This window comes from Oreochromis aureus, linkage group 15 (assembly GCF_013358895.1).
Source record: "Oreochromis aureus strain Israel breed Guangdong linkage group 15, ZZ_aureus, whole genome shotgun sequence".
Classification (NCBI taxonomy): domain Eukaryota; kingdom Metazoa; phylum Chordata; class Actinopteri; order Cichliformes; family Cichlidae; genus Oreochromis; species Oreochromis aureus.
Genome location: NC_052956.1, coordinates 16,702,925 through 16,720,174, shown reverse-complemented (window position 1 = coordinate 16,720,174; position 17,250 = coordinate 16,702,925). Strand labels below are relative to the sequence as shown.

The 17,250-nt window shown below is 38.6% G+C and overlaps 1 long non-coding RNA gene across 1 annotated transcript; it reads right to left on the bottom strand.

Annotated features, from left to right (window-relative positions):
• Window positions 1–2,337: 2,337 nt before the first annotated feature.
• Window positions 2,338–4,491, bottom strand: LOC120433322. Its single transcript, XR_005608494.1, has 3 exons — window positions 4,361–4,491; window positions 3,931–4,057; window positions 2,338–3,844 (listed from the first exon to the last, which is right to left on the bottom strand). It is a non-coding gene; the product is annotated as an uncharacterized LOC120433322 (long non-coding RNA).
• Between the last annotated feature and the right edge of the window lie 12,759 nt (window positions 4,492–17,250).

Genomic DNA, 17,250 nt, shown 5'->3' with positions numbered 1-17,250 from the left:
TTGAGATTGCTGCCTGGTTGGAACTGGGCCCCAGTTAAACAGGCCTAGAAAAATGAGGATTACCTGGCCAAATGTGAGTGGTTGCTGGAGGTGGTTGCTAAGACCCAGTTATGCAAGTCTAAAGACTGTTCAGTGACTCCATGGTAAATGCCAGTTGCTGGACTGGGTACAGAGTATTGGCGGGAAATTTTGCTACCTGAAATTGATCAAAAAGAGACATATGATGCTGTGGTAAAAGCCTCCTTGCATTTGTTTTGGTCACTAGCAGATTGATCCAGTCGCCTGTAGTTTGCAAATGCTGCCTTCCATACAAACACTCTCCAGCTACAAAGTAAAAGCTCTGCCTTAGCGCTAAATCCAAGGTTATGTTCCAAACACCATACCACTAAAGATTCCAATGCTATGAAAAAGTGTTGTTTTAATTCATATATAAGATTATATCCATTAAACTTTGCACTTTCTTTTATGTTTACAGATTAAATAATGGGCAGCTCTGCAATTATTTGAGGTTATATCTTTGCAACAAAAGCAGATGGCTGGGAATATTATTGTATAGCCTTTTCACAGCTCACTTGTTACATAATTTAAAAAATAAAGGGACTTTATTAACATTTAAACTGATGAGTATGATTTAAACCTTAGTAATGAAAAGATAAATGAATATCTCCAGTGGAGAAGCCTCAAGTGTTTTATATTAACAGGTGGGTGAGTTTAATTGAGCCCCCATTTTTCTTAGAAGCAGCCTCCCCTGATCAAAAGTGTCCAATCAGGCAGCGATTTTTATCCAGCTCCTGTGATGCGCTAGGCCGCCCATTATGTAACACTTGAGTGCTTGAGGAAATTTCACCCAGTTTTTAGCCACGGCATTTCAACTTCTTCGGGAATCACTTTTCATCCCATTTTAAACTTAACGGGCAGAATTTTCAAATTTATCGTTTTTCGCAATGATGCTTAAAGAATAGTAAAGGACATTTTTGTTGTTTATTTATTTTTGATCAATATGCCAAACAGCAGTTATTTACATGCTTTCCTTTTAGTAGTAGTAGTTCTAGTAGTTGAATAAGTTTTGACTTCTCAGAGAAGTCCTGCATGCCAGCTCAAATTTGGATACATAAACATGAATTCAGTTTGTTATTTGCCTGTGTGTGTGTGTGTGTGTGTGTGTGTGTGTGTGTGTGTGTGTGTGTGTGTGTGTGTGTGTTCTGTGCTCATTTTATGACAGGTGGTCTAATAAACTTTTTAAAGACTGCATGCTGGACTGGTATAGAGCAGATTATGAGCACCAGACTGTGAATGCTGACCCTGAACACCATGTTTATGGTCAGTGATAGGTTACATTAAGGGTAGCAGACATCAGATGAGTAATTAGATACACTGAATCCAACTTTTCATACTAGCTTATGCGTGTGTAGGGGCTGGAAATCAACCACCAAGCTCTTTAACGTCGCCTTATATCTTGTTGGCTAAATCCATAAAAAGCAGCCTAACCCAGCTGATTACAGCCTCACAAAACAAATGATTACGTGACTTATTTCTAAGTAATTATTTCCCCCAAGCTGCACACATGCCCTTAATCTTAGGGTTCCCCCACCACCTGCTAAACTTTTTCCCACCCTCATTGTGAGCTCAGTCATATTTTAAGATAGGCTGATGTGAAAAGTGTCTTTCAACACTCTTTCAAACTATGAAATGGTCGATAAGAACACCCAATTTCAGGATATTTGGCTTGATTTCTATTACGTCATCCTGCTGTGTAGCGTCATCACAGTTTAGGGACAAAATCAACTGACCAAATATTTGGGGCAGAGCTGCTCATGTAAGTCTTTGCAAAGCACTCATGCCCCAGACATAATAAGCTCTGAGCAATTAGGCTACATCTGATAGCGAGTGTGTCTTATCAGTCTCTGGCAATGCTCAGGAAGAGTGACTCCGTCACAACTGCATAGCAGAGCTGCTGAACTCAATAACTTTGTGGCTGATTGAAATGCACTGAAGCAAAACTCCAGCATCAAAGACACCAGGTCACCTGCCTGAACCCTCCTCAAGCTGCTGACCTCAACATTATTGGTACAAGCCTTGATTGAAAACTTGTAAGTCAATCAAAAAGAAAAAGCACCTCAATGTATTTGTTTTCTAAGGTTGTTTAAAAAAAAAAAAAGTCCTGTAGTGCACTGTGCAATGTAGTATTAATTCCTGAAAATTAAGTAGCTGTGTTGATGTAGGAGTACTGCAAATATTGTGTGAAATACATTGTCCCATACCGAGAAATTACTTTTAGAGAATTGCAGAGGAATGATGTGCACCATGTCACGTTAATGTAGCATATCAATTCTTTATTTATGGCTGAAAACACATTTTGTAAAGTCACAATGAGCTTTATTTTTCACCTATGGCCACCAAACTCCAGTCCATCCTTCAGTCAACATGAACATTTGCACCAAACATAACAAATTTCCAGATGTTCCTGAGGTGTATCTCTTATATACAACATTTGCATTTGATTGTTTAAAGCGCTACACTGAACCCAAACTGCTTCACAATCACAGTTTACTGATAATGTGATTCAGGTGATCTTTACCTTGCAGGAAATAGATCCAGTTTCCTAAATTACTTGAGTTAAGTGGTTGATCAAAGGAATTAACACCGTAAGAATAGATCTTTTTCACACTGTAGGGTCAGATCAAATGTGGTCACGTCTTCTCAACTTCCTTGTTCTAATTGACTTCTAAGCTTGAAGGAAAGAGTTTAGATAAGAAATGACCAATTGTAGATGAGAAGTCGTTGAAGTAGCAGCTCCCATGGAACTTCCTTGACTTTACAGTGGCCTGTGAGACAGAATTAAAGAAAGGAGACACCCCGACACCCTGCAGGGGAGCAGCCAGATTATAAATCACTAAATTGTAACCACAAATCAGATGGTCCTTCTGCAATAGCATTGCTGCTTTTCCACTGCAGCTTCAGTGGCCAGCAGTTAGTTTTACTTCAAATCAGTATGACAGGATAAAGGAGGAGAGCTGCATCAAAATGAAGAGTCTTCATGGAAAATATACAGGAAACGTCAAGATTTCTCTTAGATTTCCATAAACTATGACATATCAGATTATACACTGTCTACACATCTCGTTTCCCTCAGATTTGTAGCACTGAGTTATAAAACAGACGTGTTAAAAGAATTAAAGCTCCAGAATAATCTGGATCATATTTCACTTAAAGAGAGAAGTTTTGGCTTCATCTGCAGAACGTTTGGTCCTGTTCTTGTTTGTTTGCTGGCTCAAGCAGTGGGAAAGTTTTGAGGACGGCTAACTGTAAGTCAGCTCTTGGAATCCAGTGCATTTTACTTTGGAAAGCGGTGACAACCCAGATGTAGTCAAACCCAAGTAGGGTTTAAGCTGTGCACGGCTCCAGACAGAAGCTTGGAGAGGGACGGCGGATCAGGGAAGTCTCGATGACTGTGATGACAGTGAGTCACAGGGACAAAGGCAGAGCCAGCCAGTCTGAGCATCGCCACGGGGGCATTGCACTTTTCATCTGCTGAAGATTTCCAGCTATTCCCATGAGTATCAGTCTCACAGGGGATGAAACAGAAATTCAAGCATTCACAAAGACAGATAAACCAATTTAGAAGAGGGCTGAAAATGTGATATAACTGATATAAAAAACAGTTGGACCCACAGGCCTGAGAAAACTGTGGAGGGTTAAAAGGTGTTGGTCTGCTTTTGATGTTAATGCATTTGGTTTAGGCTCCAAACAAAACTTTAAACAAACACGACATCTGTCGTGAGCCAATTTGAAGAGGATCCTCACTTCATGTATATCCAAGCTCAAATTGTCAGTGTAGATTTTTCTAAGGGTCAAGGAAAAATAAGAGGTTACGCAACAGTATTTTCCATTTTTTTGTTGGCATGCTTTCAAAGCTGCTCACTCACAGACCTCCACTGTGATCCGTTGGAAACGTCTGAGGATTGCCAAGGACATTCTAGTGATAAAAGTGAACCAGGCTGGAACAGCTCCTTTAACTTCCAAGGCACCCGGCTCTGACGTAGAATCACTAAATCCTCTGATTCACAGATGATTTAAAAAGAAAATTAAGACAAGCTCTCCCCTTGAGTCATACGGAAGATTTTAAAGTAATATCATCTAACTACAGTAACAATATGCATACACATATGTGTTTTTTTAAGATCAGAGAAAGCTGAACATGGCTGAGTTCTTGGGTCATCTATTTTCACTGCTACAAATGTGATGGGGATTAATAAAAACAGTACTGAGAAAAATTGACCAGAACCGTTACCAGCAGCAGTAGACTGAGGTTCTTGTACAATTTTAAAAGAATAACAGTGTGTAGCTGAAATTCTACTACCTGTGGGTCTCCTAGGCACGAAACAGACAGACTTTACTTCAGGAGTCTGATCATTTTTTAAATTTTCTGTCCTCACAGACAGTAAACAACATAAAGGTTGTGCACTCTCTACAAACAGCCTGAAGGCAGAGATGATTAGAAAATGTCAAGCAGCTTGTGCCAATCAACTCTCCCTGACACTGTTTCCCAACCCATCTCTCCTCTTGCAGCTGAGCAGAAACCACACCCAATCACACACAATGCTTCTATTTATTTTCTTTCCTGAACATGTCTGTAAGATGCTGAGGGAGACAGACCAACTTTCTTTATTAGTAAAGGGGTTTTTTTTTGCTTCCTCAGAGGCAAAACAGGCAGTCTCATGCATCATTTACCACCTACTGGAGTCTGAGGAACCGGTGGTTTAATAGGCTATAGAAATATTATACCGAAAGCTAACACTGTTGCTATAAACAACACAAGAAGGCAATGCTGCAGAAAATCATCTTCATCTTTTGAAGTCATACATTGATGCATAATACTCCACTCAGTTGCTTCTTGGTGATGTTGCTTCTAACATGCCAGCTGCACATTAGGCCTGGGAAACTTTAAAACTGAGACATTTAGAGACTGAAGGTCACTCAGGGTGTTCAGGGTTGACTCACAGTTTAATGAAGGACACATAGATATTACTTATTTTTTGACCAGATGAAGGTAAAACTAATTTTACTGATTTAATCTTGGTGATAAATAGCACAGCCTACAAAGGGACTGAATCATTTTCTCATCTGTTTTTTGTTCGTTTTAATTCCAGCAGTGTAAAAAAAAAGAATTTGCAGTAGATTAGGACCAAGCCTAAAACCATTTACTTTTACTTTACTGCGTTTCCTTCAGTGGTAAGATAAAGCTCAAAAGATTGATGCATAAAATGTTTCTTTAACATGGCATATAACATGGAGTCATTAAAATTATGGCAATTCCAGAAGACTTTCAGCTAATAATTTAAGAGACCCATGTTTTTGACACTGAAAATGCTTAATTAAACCTCAACATACAACTCTAACCTATTAATTCCAGTTCCTCTTTCAAACCATCTGTCTTCTCTGTCCAAAATGTGAACATTGGCATCCTCGGAAGAGAGACCTTTGTCCTTTAGATGCAGATGGACAGCCGAGTCTTGTTCCGTGGAGGTGGCTCTTCTATGCTGTGCCATGCATTTATGAAGTGGCTGTTTGGTCTCTCCAATGTAGAGGTCTGAGCATTTCTTTCCAAGCTCCTTAGACCACGATGACCTGGATGACTGAGAACCTTCACAGACAAGACTGAGAATGTTACACATGTTCCCCATATAAACTGTGTTTATGTTATAAATTACCGTTAGCTGTCCTGCTTCCATTGTGTAAATCTCTCTACTAAAAGCAGAACATGCTATTAACACAATATCATAAATAATATTTTTTATCAGCTATTAGGACTATTATGAGATTAAGTCTGGCTTTCAACCTTTGCCATGAATAGAGAAAGAATGAAACATTCCCCTTTTGTAACAATTACAACACAGAAAGCAATGAGGAATCAGCTGTTATGCACAGAATGTGTTACTGAGTGTTCATTTGATGCTAATTTGTACAGTATGTTCAATAACAGCAAAACAGCTGCTTCACCCATCATTATAGGCTTTTATCTCACATATACCCGTGGGACATATTAAATCAGAGAAGTATGTTGTCCCTGGAGCTGTAGATACTTCTAGGGTTTTCTCACCAATGAGGAATATCATAGTTTGACAAGCTTCACAAACGCCCGAATCAAGAGGAAACTCAAGACAAGCAAAGACACAGACAGTCTGCTAATGATTTTTGGGTGAAAGCTGAAACATGATCTGACAAGCCCGAGCCCCTGACTGAGCACAGGCATGGATCTGTCAGAGAGCGCACAGCTCTTTTATCTTTCCATCTAATGATTTTTTCTTTTTTTTTGCTGCTGCGTGACAGTGCTTTGTTGCAATGTTTTGATTAGTTCAGTGCATTTAGAAATAATAATGTGCTGACAGTCGAGATGGCTATCAAAATGCAATATAATGTGTTTGTATCATGTGTTTGTATGTGTTTGGATACCAGCCTACCACAGTGACACAGTCTTGAGGAATTTAAGCATGCACTGCAAGCACAGGTGTCTGTTAAGGGACACGTTTTAACAGGTTCTGATCTTTATTATTACTTTTTCCATCTTATTAAAGTGAAAAGATGCAGTCCTGTGAACATTTGGAAAGTTGTGAAGAGCACCCTAGTGGGGAGTTTCAGATTTAGTATCTAGTTTATCTAGTATACTGTTAAAATATGTGAGTGAAAACATTACATAGCTTGATTAAGAGAGAGATACAGTATTTTGTCCAGAACAGGGTGGAGATATGTATGACCGCCTTTATTCTTCAACACAGCCTGAACTATCTTAGCCAAGCTTCTTCTAACTTCTTTTCATAGTCTCCAGGAATAGTTCTCCAGGCTTCTTGAAGGACTTTGAAAGCCTTTCTTTGGATGTTGGCTGCCTTTTGTTGTATTCCCTGCCAAGATCATCCCATGCTGCTTCAATAATGTTGAGGTCTGGGCTCTGGGGAGGCCAGTCGATAACTGATAGTGGTGTATTGTGTATTTCTTTCGATCCAGATTTGCTTTTACTGGATTAGCACTTTCATTTTGATCATTTTCATGCTAAAAAATGAAGCAGTTGTTTTTCAGATGGTATTGCATGGCGGATCAAACTCTGATGGTACATTTCTGCTTTTATAAGTTTATCAATTTTGACAAGATCCCCAGTATCACTGTCTGAAATCCAGTGCCAAATGGTGACAGAGCCTCCACCGTGTTTTACCAAAGGCTGAGACACACACTGCTGTACCTCTGGATGTACTGGCAATGATTTAACATTTAGATTCATCTCTGCGTAAGAGCTGTTGCAACAAATTTTAACTCCAGTTCTCGTGCAATTTGACAAAGCTGAACCTTTTCTCCCTGTTTCCCTTCTGTAAGAATCACTTCTTGACTTCTCTAAACAAAATATGAAGAAATGAGGAGTAGATTGATGCGCACAGTACTGCACATCCATCAGATGACAAGAAACACAACTCGAAGTGAATGATATGCCAGTATTATTTCCACAATTTTTAACATAATAAGTATAATAAATGTAATTCTTATATTTTTGCACAGCAACAGAATAACGGCAAAAAATGTTCCTTGGTTTGAATTGAATGTGTTAACTATGAGCTCATATTAATTACCATGGGTTTTGTAGTCATGTGACAAGCTGGCTTTATAGTTTTGTAATGATACTGGAACATTTGTTTTTGTCATTTGCATAATTTCATAAAAATGCATAAAGTTCTACAACACTGAGCTAAAATGTCTTTAAATTGTTCTCATGCCTCATCTCATCTCGCCTCGACTTCTCTACTCTGGTGTTACCTCGGCATCAATTGGCCGACTGCAACTCATCCAAAACGCTGCAGCACGGCTCCTAACAGGCAAGCGCAAGCGAGATCGCATATCTCCCATACTCGCATCATTGCACTGGCTGCCAGTCAGTTTTCAAGTTGATTTTATGATTTTAACACTTGTTTTGAAGACGCTGCATGGACTAGCCCCTACATATCTTTCTGACCTTCTAACCTGGTATACTCCTGCAAGATCTTTGAGGTCTGTGGACCAAATGCTACTATTGTCCCAAGGTCCAGATGAAAACACAGAGGAGACCGGGCATTCGCGGTGACTGCTCCTAAATTGTGGAACACTTTGCCTCTGCACATCAGGACCTCCCCAACACTGGATATTTTTAACACCCGTCTAAAGACCCATTTTTATTCTCTGGCTTTTAAATCAGTATGAGTCTGTTACTATTCTTCTTATTATCTTATCCTTCTATGATTTCATCCCCTTCTAACTTTATCCTATTTTATGTTTTCTGCTATTTTTATTGAACAGTACTTTGTTCAACAGATGTTGTTTTAGACGTGCTATATAAATATACTTGAACTTGAACTCATAAATAAATTTGTCTAGCTCACACAGACAGATTTATAATTATGAATTTATGAACAGATATTTTTTAAATAGATATTTATAAAACAGCCATTTGAAGTTGAAATACAATGACTGAATGGGGGAATTTGGGGATTTTGGAACACAATAAGTCTCGAAAACCAAATCAGGGAGTGCGTTTTGAACTGTTGGCGTTGGCTGATTTCCTCCTTCTTTGACAGGATTCTACAGTTTCTGATGCCAACTTGGGGATATTAAAAAGAATTTCCCATATAATTTAAATGGGATTTCCCCTCTGGTGAACTTACATAACTTTAATGGCAGCAGGAATGCAGGCACAAGTAGAGGTGTTGTTACATAAAATATCCAGGGTGGTAGTATACAACATACATTGTGTGAAGGGGGAAATATTGACTGTATAGGAATGAAGCATTTTTCTTTTTCTGTATTTTTAATCTATTTATTGATAAATGAATAGAGGTCCTTACATTTCTATCATTTGCACATAGCGCACAAATGTACACCCAAGCCAGACATATTACAAACCAGGTGTTAAGAAGTCTTGTCTTTCATTACATACTCAAAAAACACTATTATGTCTTGCATGCATGTCTCAGGAGTGACACAGGAATGCAGTCGAGGTCTATTTTGGGATTTAAAAGAAGTATCAGGGTTTTACGAGGCCTCACACTGTGAATATCTGATGTAACAGTCAAATTCTTCTGCTGTCAATAGCCATCTCTCACTGCCTATGGGCGCTTTGTTTACAGAGATCCCATTACAAACATAAATACAAAATGCAAATATTTAGATAGCCTGTAGCGCACACATTTTATGACAATGCTTTTGAATCAGTGAATGCCATCACTTCCTAATCTAAAACCTAAATTGTAAACAATAACAGCCTTTTCCCATAGAAGGCTGAAAGGATGGATGAGATTACAACAAAATAACGCAGGGAATTAATAAGAGCACATTATCAAAAAACTTTCCCACAGTAAAAAAGTACGCGTTCACATGTGTAGGCTGACCAACACATTTTTATTCGTGCATTTTACAGCCACCTCCAGGAGAATGTCACTGTGGCTATGTCCAAAGTTTGGTGTCATAAAAAGACCCAGTGCTGTAATTTTATCAAGCAGTATACACTAAATCCAACAGCCACTGGAAAAATGATCACTAATGAGCTACCATGGGACAGCAGAGGGTGTGGACCACCCTGCATCTCATTGCCCTGGCACACTACAGCCATCATCATGCTGTCAAAAACCACTCTATACTCATCACTCATGAAATATAGAGAGAGATGTGAGAAAATTGCACCCTGTGCATGCTTGAGCTTTAGATCCTGTGCCTGCCTCGAGGAAGTCAACTGATTTATGCTGGCAAACTTACAATTATGAGGTGCTGTTGTAGAACTTGTGATAACTGGGTTTCAGTTTGAACCCAACAGATGATGAAGCAGCCAATCTCAGACTATTTCAAGCCCTCAGTTGCGTAGAGAGAGGGCTCAGGCAGTCCAGGACTCAAGCGCTGAGGTTATTCAGTACCACATCTGTATATCTTTGCCACATTTTCAAATGTTTATCCACTGATTAGCCAGTTTAGGCCACAGGTAGGGATAGTTCTTTTGCATGTCTGCATCTATTTATCTTGTTGATTCAAACCACTTGTCCCCTTTTAAATGTGCACCAGAGCTGAAGCCATTCCAAGTGGCTAAAATCTTTACGAGGAATTTTTAACCACATTTCTTTTGTTCCAGAGAAGACATTGCATTTCTTTTCTGTCTGATTCTGTAGTTGTCTTGTTTATTGTTTTGAGTCCTTGTTATCTCGCTACTGCTAATAAGGTCAGTTGAAAGTTGGTTCCAAATTCTCAAGTTATGTAACGGTCGGAATGATGTAATTTTCCTCGTGCCGTTTTAGGAGCTTTCTCTATGCTAGTAAAACAGCTGCATTTTATATCTGAGTATAATCACACACATCACAGACTTGTATAACATGCTAAAAAATAAGATTATCTCTCAACACGTAAAGGATAAGACCATATATTTGCTTTTGGTTTGCTTTAGACATCTTTCTGGTTTGACTGAACAGCTGGGGCTGCTGTATGGTGAATGGATTAACTATTTGGCTCTTCTCGAAGTATAATAATGACTTCACTGCTCTCAGCTATCTGGGTCCAGATCACAGAGTCACTGAAACCCCAGTGGCTTATCACAGCAGGCCATGGAAAACACTGCGAGATGAAAAATAAGGCAGGATTTAACTGTTTTTCTTGAAATCTGTGTTGAAATATTCTCGTTGTACTGCGTGTAGTCCTAAGGCAGGTATCTGGTTATACAGATCGCTTGGTGTTTTAATAAAATGTTTCATTCAACCCTTAATATGTGTCCGTCTCTATGGGAGCACTCTTATGTAACATCTTGGCATATGAGGCAGAAAATAAAACTGTAGATGAGCAACAGATCTGAGTGTAACTAATCTCAAATGCTTTAAAAATACACTGACATACAAATATTTGAATAGCTGTGTTTTTGCTAAATAAATTCCAGAAGTTTCGAGTCAAGGCAACACAAAAATGGACCAAAAAGTGCTCTAAAATTCTGTAAACTAAAACAAACTTTTCTGCTACATCTGTTCAAAATATAAATCACAAAGTATAATTCACATCAGTTTAAACATACCCAGAAGTTATCTTTGCACCACTCCATCACTCATAGTGTGACTTCCATGAAAGCCACAGAGGAGTGCCACCAACGCAAATACAAAGATGGATCATGTTACCTGAGGGTGGTTATAAAGGCTCTTTCACTGCTAGTCTTTTAAAACAAATTATTTACCACAATTAGAGAGCTCATTAATGTATATTGAGCATGATCCTCAAATTTCAACAATGCCAAACACGGATATGAATTTGTCCTTTAAATTTATTCAGAGGATGAATAGGATTCTGTTGGGGAAAAAACCAAAGCACCTGGAGGAAAAATGCCAACATTCGTCCACCACCAATCCTCGTTTGAGAGGTCAGTGGAACAATTTGGCAACAAACCTTAGTGGGGGCCATATTCAGCTCTCTTAACAGCCAGTGACATATCCGAATGAGCTAATACCAGTCTGTGATGACCCATTAAGTTGCATGGAATGTTCTGGATCATGTGCCTGTGTTATAACATGCATGACATGCTGTGGGTATGCTCTTTGAAAGTAATCAAAATTCTACTTAAATACACTGTAAAGACATAAGTTATACATTTATGAGATCCTTTCTTTGCAAATAGCTTTTTAAAAGGGACAGAATCTTTGTTTTTCCCTAATAATGTGTCCCCAGTGTGCGTAAGGCACACAACATGTAAGAAAATCGGCTCTCCTAGTTAGCCATTCAGTTCTGAAGCTAGGAAACGATAAAACATCTCTTTGCTCTGATATTGTTTCTCTTTGGGAGGCAAAGTGAACAGGTTGAGGAAGCATTAGTTCTAAGGGATTGTGAGGAGGTATTGTCTTGCCCCACTCCCACGTTGTCTAGTACCTGATGTTCCCTACAGCATCTGCTCACCATTCCCAAAGTGCCAGGCCTCTCACTGGGAGGGAAAGTCATATTATTTGTGAGCCTGTCTCAGAACAAGAGCTTTACAGAGATATAACTTTGAAAAGGGCAAAAAAAAACAAGACTTGTGGAATCTCAGTGGATTTATGGGGATCATTGATCCTGGTCTGCAGCAGACTGATGACAGTATGCCCAAAGGAAAAAGATTTTAAAGCTTCTAGTTTAAACCTGGATGTTTTTCAGACTATGGGAATCAATTATGAAGGAAAAGCTGGATTTACCAGGAGGAAGTGGACTGAAATATTACTCCTGTGCTTGCTATTATTATGACTCATTTTAATTCCTCGACTTACTCACTGATGTAAGTTGCATAGTAATAAAGATGTCACAAAGGGCATGAAATTGAAGAAAGAAAATCTGCATCACGCTGAATAACAATTCCAATGAATCATCAAATCCTTCATGGTCCTGAGTCTTCTGATTCAGTGTTTTGTTTTGTTTTTTGAGAAGGCTTGGGAACACATACAATTCCTCCACCACAACCAGCTTAGAGCATGTATGTCTATGTGTTACCTATCACCCAGCTGACATTTACTCCTGATTGAGCAGCTTTTGGTGGATGTACCCATGACGGATAACAAGCTGGGTGACATTACTAGACTTACTGTCTAGATAACAAATATAGAAGCACTTAACACTGCAGGTACCCATCTCTGTCAGTATCACAAGAATCAATTTTTTCACATATAATCTATTAATATAATAAATATAATAATAATATAATATAAAACAACATATGTGTTCAATATCTGTCATATTGTGCACATATAGTCTCAATCAAAAGTTTAAGACCACTTAAAAAATGGCAGAAAATCATATTATACATGGTTGGGTCTTAACACAGTTCCAAGTAGAGCTGCAACACGCAACAAGACGAAATGGAAGTGAGACAAAACATTTTTTTTGAGCATGCAATTTATTGAACTGAAACAGGCTGTTTTACAGCTGATCAAAAGTTTAGGAGCACGTGACTTTAAAAGGCCAAATCTGTGCAAAAATGAGGATTTATTGTCATTTTCTGTTGGGTAATCCCACTTCATGATGCTCTGATGGCAAAGGCAAAAAAACTTTCCCTCTTTGAACGTGGCCGGGCTGTTGAACTGCATAAGCACGGTCTCTCACAGTGCGCCATCGCTGCTGAGGTGGGACGCAGTAAGACAGTCATTTGGAACTTCTTAAATGACCTCGAGGGTTATGGAACAAAAAAAAATTTCACCACCACCGAGCCAGAGGATCCTATTGGCTATCCGTCAAGACACTGGACGATCCTCGACTCAAATTAAGGCTGTAACTGGTGCCGACTGCAGCCCCATAACCATCAGACAGCATCTGAGACTGAAGGGCTTCAAAAACAAAAGGCCTCGTCTCCTTGAACGCCACAGAACTGACCATCTGGACTTTGCCAGAGAGCACCAAACATGGGACATTGAAAAGTGGAAGAATGTTTTATTTTCTGATGAGAAAAAATTTAACCTTGATGGTCCTGATGGTTTCCAACGTTACCGGCATGACAAGCAGCTCCCACCTGAGATGTTTTCTACGGGCCACAGTGGAGGGGGAGCCATAATGGTCTGGGTTGCTTTTTCCTTCAATGGAACAACGGAGCTTCAGGAGGTGCAGGGGCGTCAAACAGCCGCTGGCTATTTTAAATTTAAAAAATTACTTTCTTGAGGAAATAATTAGGTAATAAATTCCGTTACTTAAAAAGTAATGGAGAGTTAAACCTACAGTTTACTAAAGATTCAAAAACTTCTTACAGTTACAGTTAGAAACAAAGTTATCTCGAGTTATCGCATTCGCAAGGTATTCAGAAAATTTGACCTCTGACCTTGAGGTCGAGGTCACTGAGATTCAAATTCAACGTAAATTTTTAGTAGCTGCACCTATTGCACCAATTTCAAAATCTATGTACTCTCATTCTCAATTTATAATTCATAAGATTTTCAGAAAATGTGACCTCTGACCTCTGAGATTCAAACTCATCTGAGATTTTTAGTAGATACAGCTTCTCAGGTTATTAGATTCACGTGTCCCCATTATTCCCCATTAGCCTTTTACATCTGAGGGGTAAAAATGACTGCACTTCTATTGGTAAGTACATCTACATGGTAACTGAAATACATGAAAAGACAAAAGTACTTGTAATACTTGACAAATTAAATACAATTAGAATCAAATAAGTGCTACACTATTGCTGATTTCTCAAAGCAGAAAATATGTTAAGTGTGAAGATTTTGTGCCTTTAAAAATTCACTGCAATCATAAAATAAGACTAGGCTGACTCAGAGTTTAAAAACTAAGACACACTACATTACATAACACTTATTTTTTTTTTACATACCCCAGGCCCTTCATCATAATTTCAGTGTTTTAACATTGTACTTGTACCTCTTTACACAACAGAAATAGAAATTTTTTTAGCTGCTTTTTCAAAAATATGTATTTTTAAATAACTCGTCCATCCCATTTGATTGGGTAATATGCGACCCATTACCAAAAATGAGTTTGACATGCTTCCCGTAGATTTTGTATCTTAATGTTTTTGGTAACCCTTTGGATGGATTAACCTCAGGTTATGCACCACTGACTACATGGGGCATTTAAAACGAGCTCTGCATGACATTATTATCAATAACACAGGTTGTTTTTGTTTTTCTTTGGAGTTTGGGAGTTGATAAAAGCTCAGCACATCATTTGGGACTCTGAGCACTAACCACCACTTAAACCGCATACAAAAGGAAACTTTTTTTCTGAAGTAGGAAAGTTTTATAAGAGTCTTTATATTATAAGGCTACACAGTATCCTGTTTGCACTGGATATGCTGCAGGACAGGCAACAATTTATTATTCCAAAACACATGACGACAAGATGATTACACGAAGCAACACAACAAAGTGTACTCAGTTGGTAAATTCAAGGAATCTCTTTGGCACTCTGTGACAATGCAAACCACACACACACACACACACACACACACACACACACACACACACACACACACACACACATGTGCGTATAAGCCCTGTAGACTGTAGACCCTTCCCACTTGTCAATGAATCCAAACTAAATGAGCCAGCATCTGGTTCATCTCAGGAGTTTATCCTCCAAATCTTGACCCACTCCTTGTTATGTAATATTTACACAGGCAAAACTATTACATAATGATTACCTTCTTGCCATAGATAAATAGACATGCATTTCGGTAAATGTATAAAGTATAAAGTAGCATCTGGACACAATATATTTAATAAAACACGCAATTTATTCAACCCTTTGATTCCTTTGATTTAGCAGGAGACATTGAATTTAATGCATGAGTTGTTTCAGCGTTCACTGGATGCTTTCATATAAGGTTGGAAAGTTCAGTCATTGTCAAGGAAAGGCTTTAAAGCTATAGGACATGTCTATATTATGGATGAAAGTACAGTATACGGTGATTCTTCACATCAGGGGACATCAGCATTTTGCACAATCTTGTGGAAAAAAGCATTTACTGTTACAAAAAAGCATACCTTCCTCTGGGAGGGTGGTCATACTTATGCAAGCTGTAGCCGTTGAGATCCCAGTTCAGAGATCTTTACGGCTCAGAGTCCAGAAGATGACATAACATGGGTACAAGTTATTGATTAAAAATGATTTTTTTTTTTTTTTATTTAGTAGGACTGCAGCTGCTTAAAAAGTTCCTGGGCTTGATTTCTGTTAGTCATCCAAAGGAGAGCAAGAAAACCTGTGTGTATAAGGGCCAACAACTTATGATAATTCCTAATGGTGCAATAAGAATAAGAACTAATTAGCTCATAGTAACTCGTGGCTAGAGTGCCAGTGGAAACTCTGAAAGTGAAAAATGAATGTATCAATTAATTTAAAGAAAAGTTTCCCATCGCACTCCATGAACCTGGGCTCAAGTAACTTTCAGTGAGAACACACACACACACAGACAAACAAAAAAAGCCCCAAAAAACAAAAAACAACAGCAGGTAGAAGATGAGACAACTCAACTTGACTCAACTCAGTTTTCAGGGTTTTCATTTAGGTTGTATTACCTGGTATCAGATACTTTAATTTAGTACCTGCTCCAATCAAGCTGAGTTGGAAAATGTGACGTAAACAGACTACATGTCACTGATTGGCCAGTTGATGGTGTGACTCGATGAGTCATGAGAGCAACCTTCATTAAAATCAAAACCGCCCTTTTTGAAACCCTTCCTAAACCTAACCAAACATTGGTAAAAACAATAGTAAGCAGAGAGTTTATGAAGTCCCAAAGAAGATCGTTGATTGTTTTACACCTCCCATCCTTCCAACCTCCTGTTGTTAAAATTTGTTGCTGTTTGAGCAAACCAACGAAGTTTTCTGCTCATCAGCCTGAAATGGGTAATCCTATTGTTTTCTAGCAATTTGTTGAAAAAGAAAGGAACATGGCTGATGGAAAGCCATTCACAAGCTCAGTTTTTCATGTAAATTAAAAAGAAAATCTAATATTAATCAAAGTCAAAATTGAATACTCAAAGAATAAGTGGTTAAATAAGTAGAATGTTGTTCATTTAGTATTGTTCATTTAATGCCACCCAACACAAGTATTGGCAACTCAAATAACCTCAAAAAGCAACAAAGCAGAAATGTTATAGAAGTCGGATCAGGGAAACTTCTGACTGGCCCTATTTGCTTTTATTGCAGCGTGTGCATGTGCATTGCGGTTTGTGTTATGATTTTATCGAGAAAGTGTGCGCTCTTATTAATTAACTCATATTTATGCCTGTGTTTTATCTGGTCAGCCCTTTGATTCTAATTTTTTTGTAAAGCACTTTGGTCAGCATGTGTTGCTTTATAATTTGCTACATAGACAAGCTGCCTTGAGTTCAAAGTAAACTCAATTTTTTCTCTTGGTGTTTCAAGTGATGCAAAAGCCACAATATGTTTCTCCTTAAGACTAACTGCCACTCTCAGCCACACCAAAAAAGGCAATTTAGGCGCTGGGTTAAACTTAGAATGTATTGTATCTGAGCGGCTGTATTGCTTTCAACGTCTCATTGTTGTGTAGTGTCGTTGCACACAGTCACTTCCGTGCTGCGGTCTTATCCCCGGATAATCCCACTGTGGAATTCGTGTACTTTGCTGCAGGCAAAACAGTAGCAAGGTGGTGAACTTTTTGACCACACAACACCTGGGCATAAAAAGAAACTGAACTAAATTTAGATGTGCAAAATAGAAGTCAACCCCAAATATATCTTTGTTCAGTGTTCTTTTTAAGTCTGTATGTGCATGAGATCA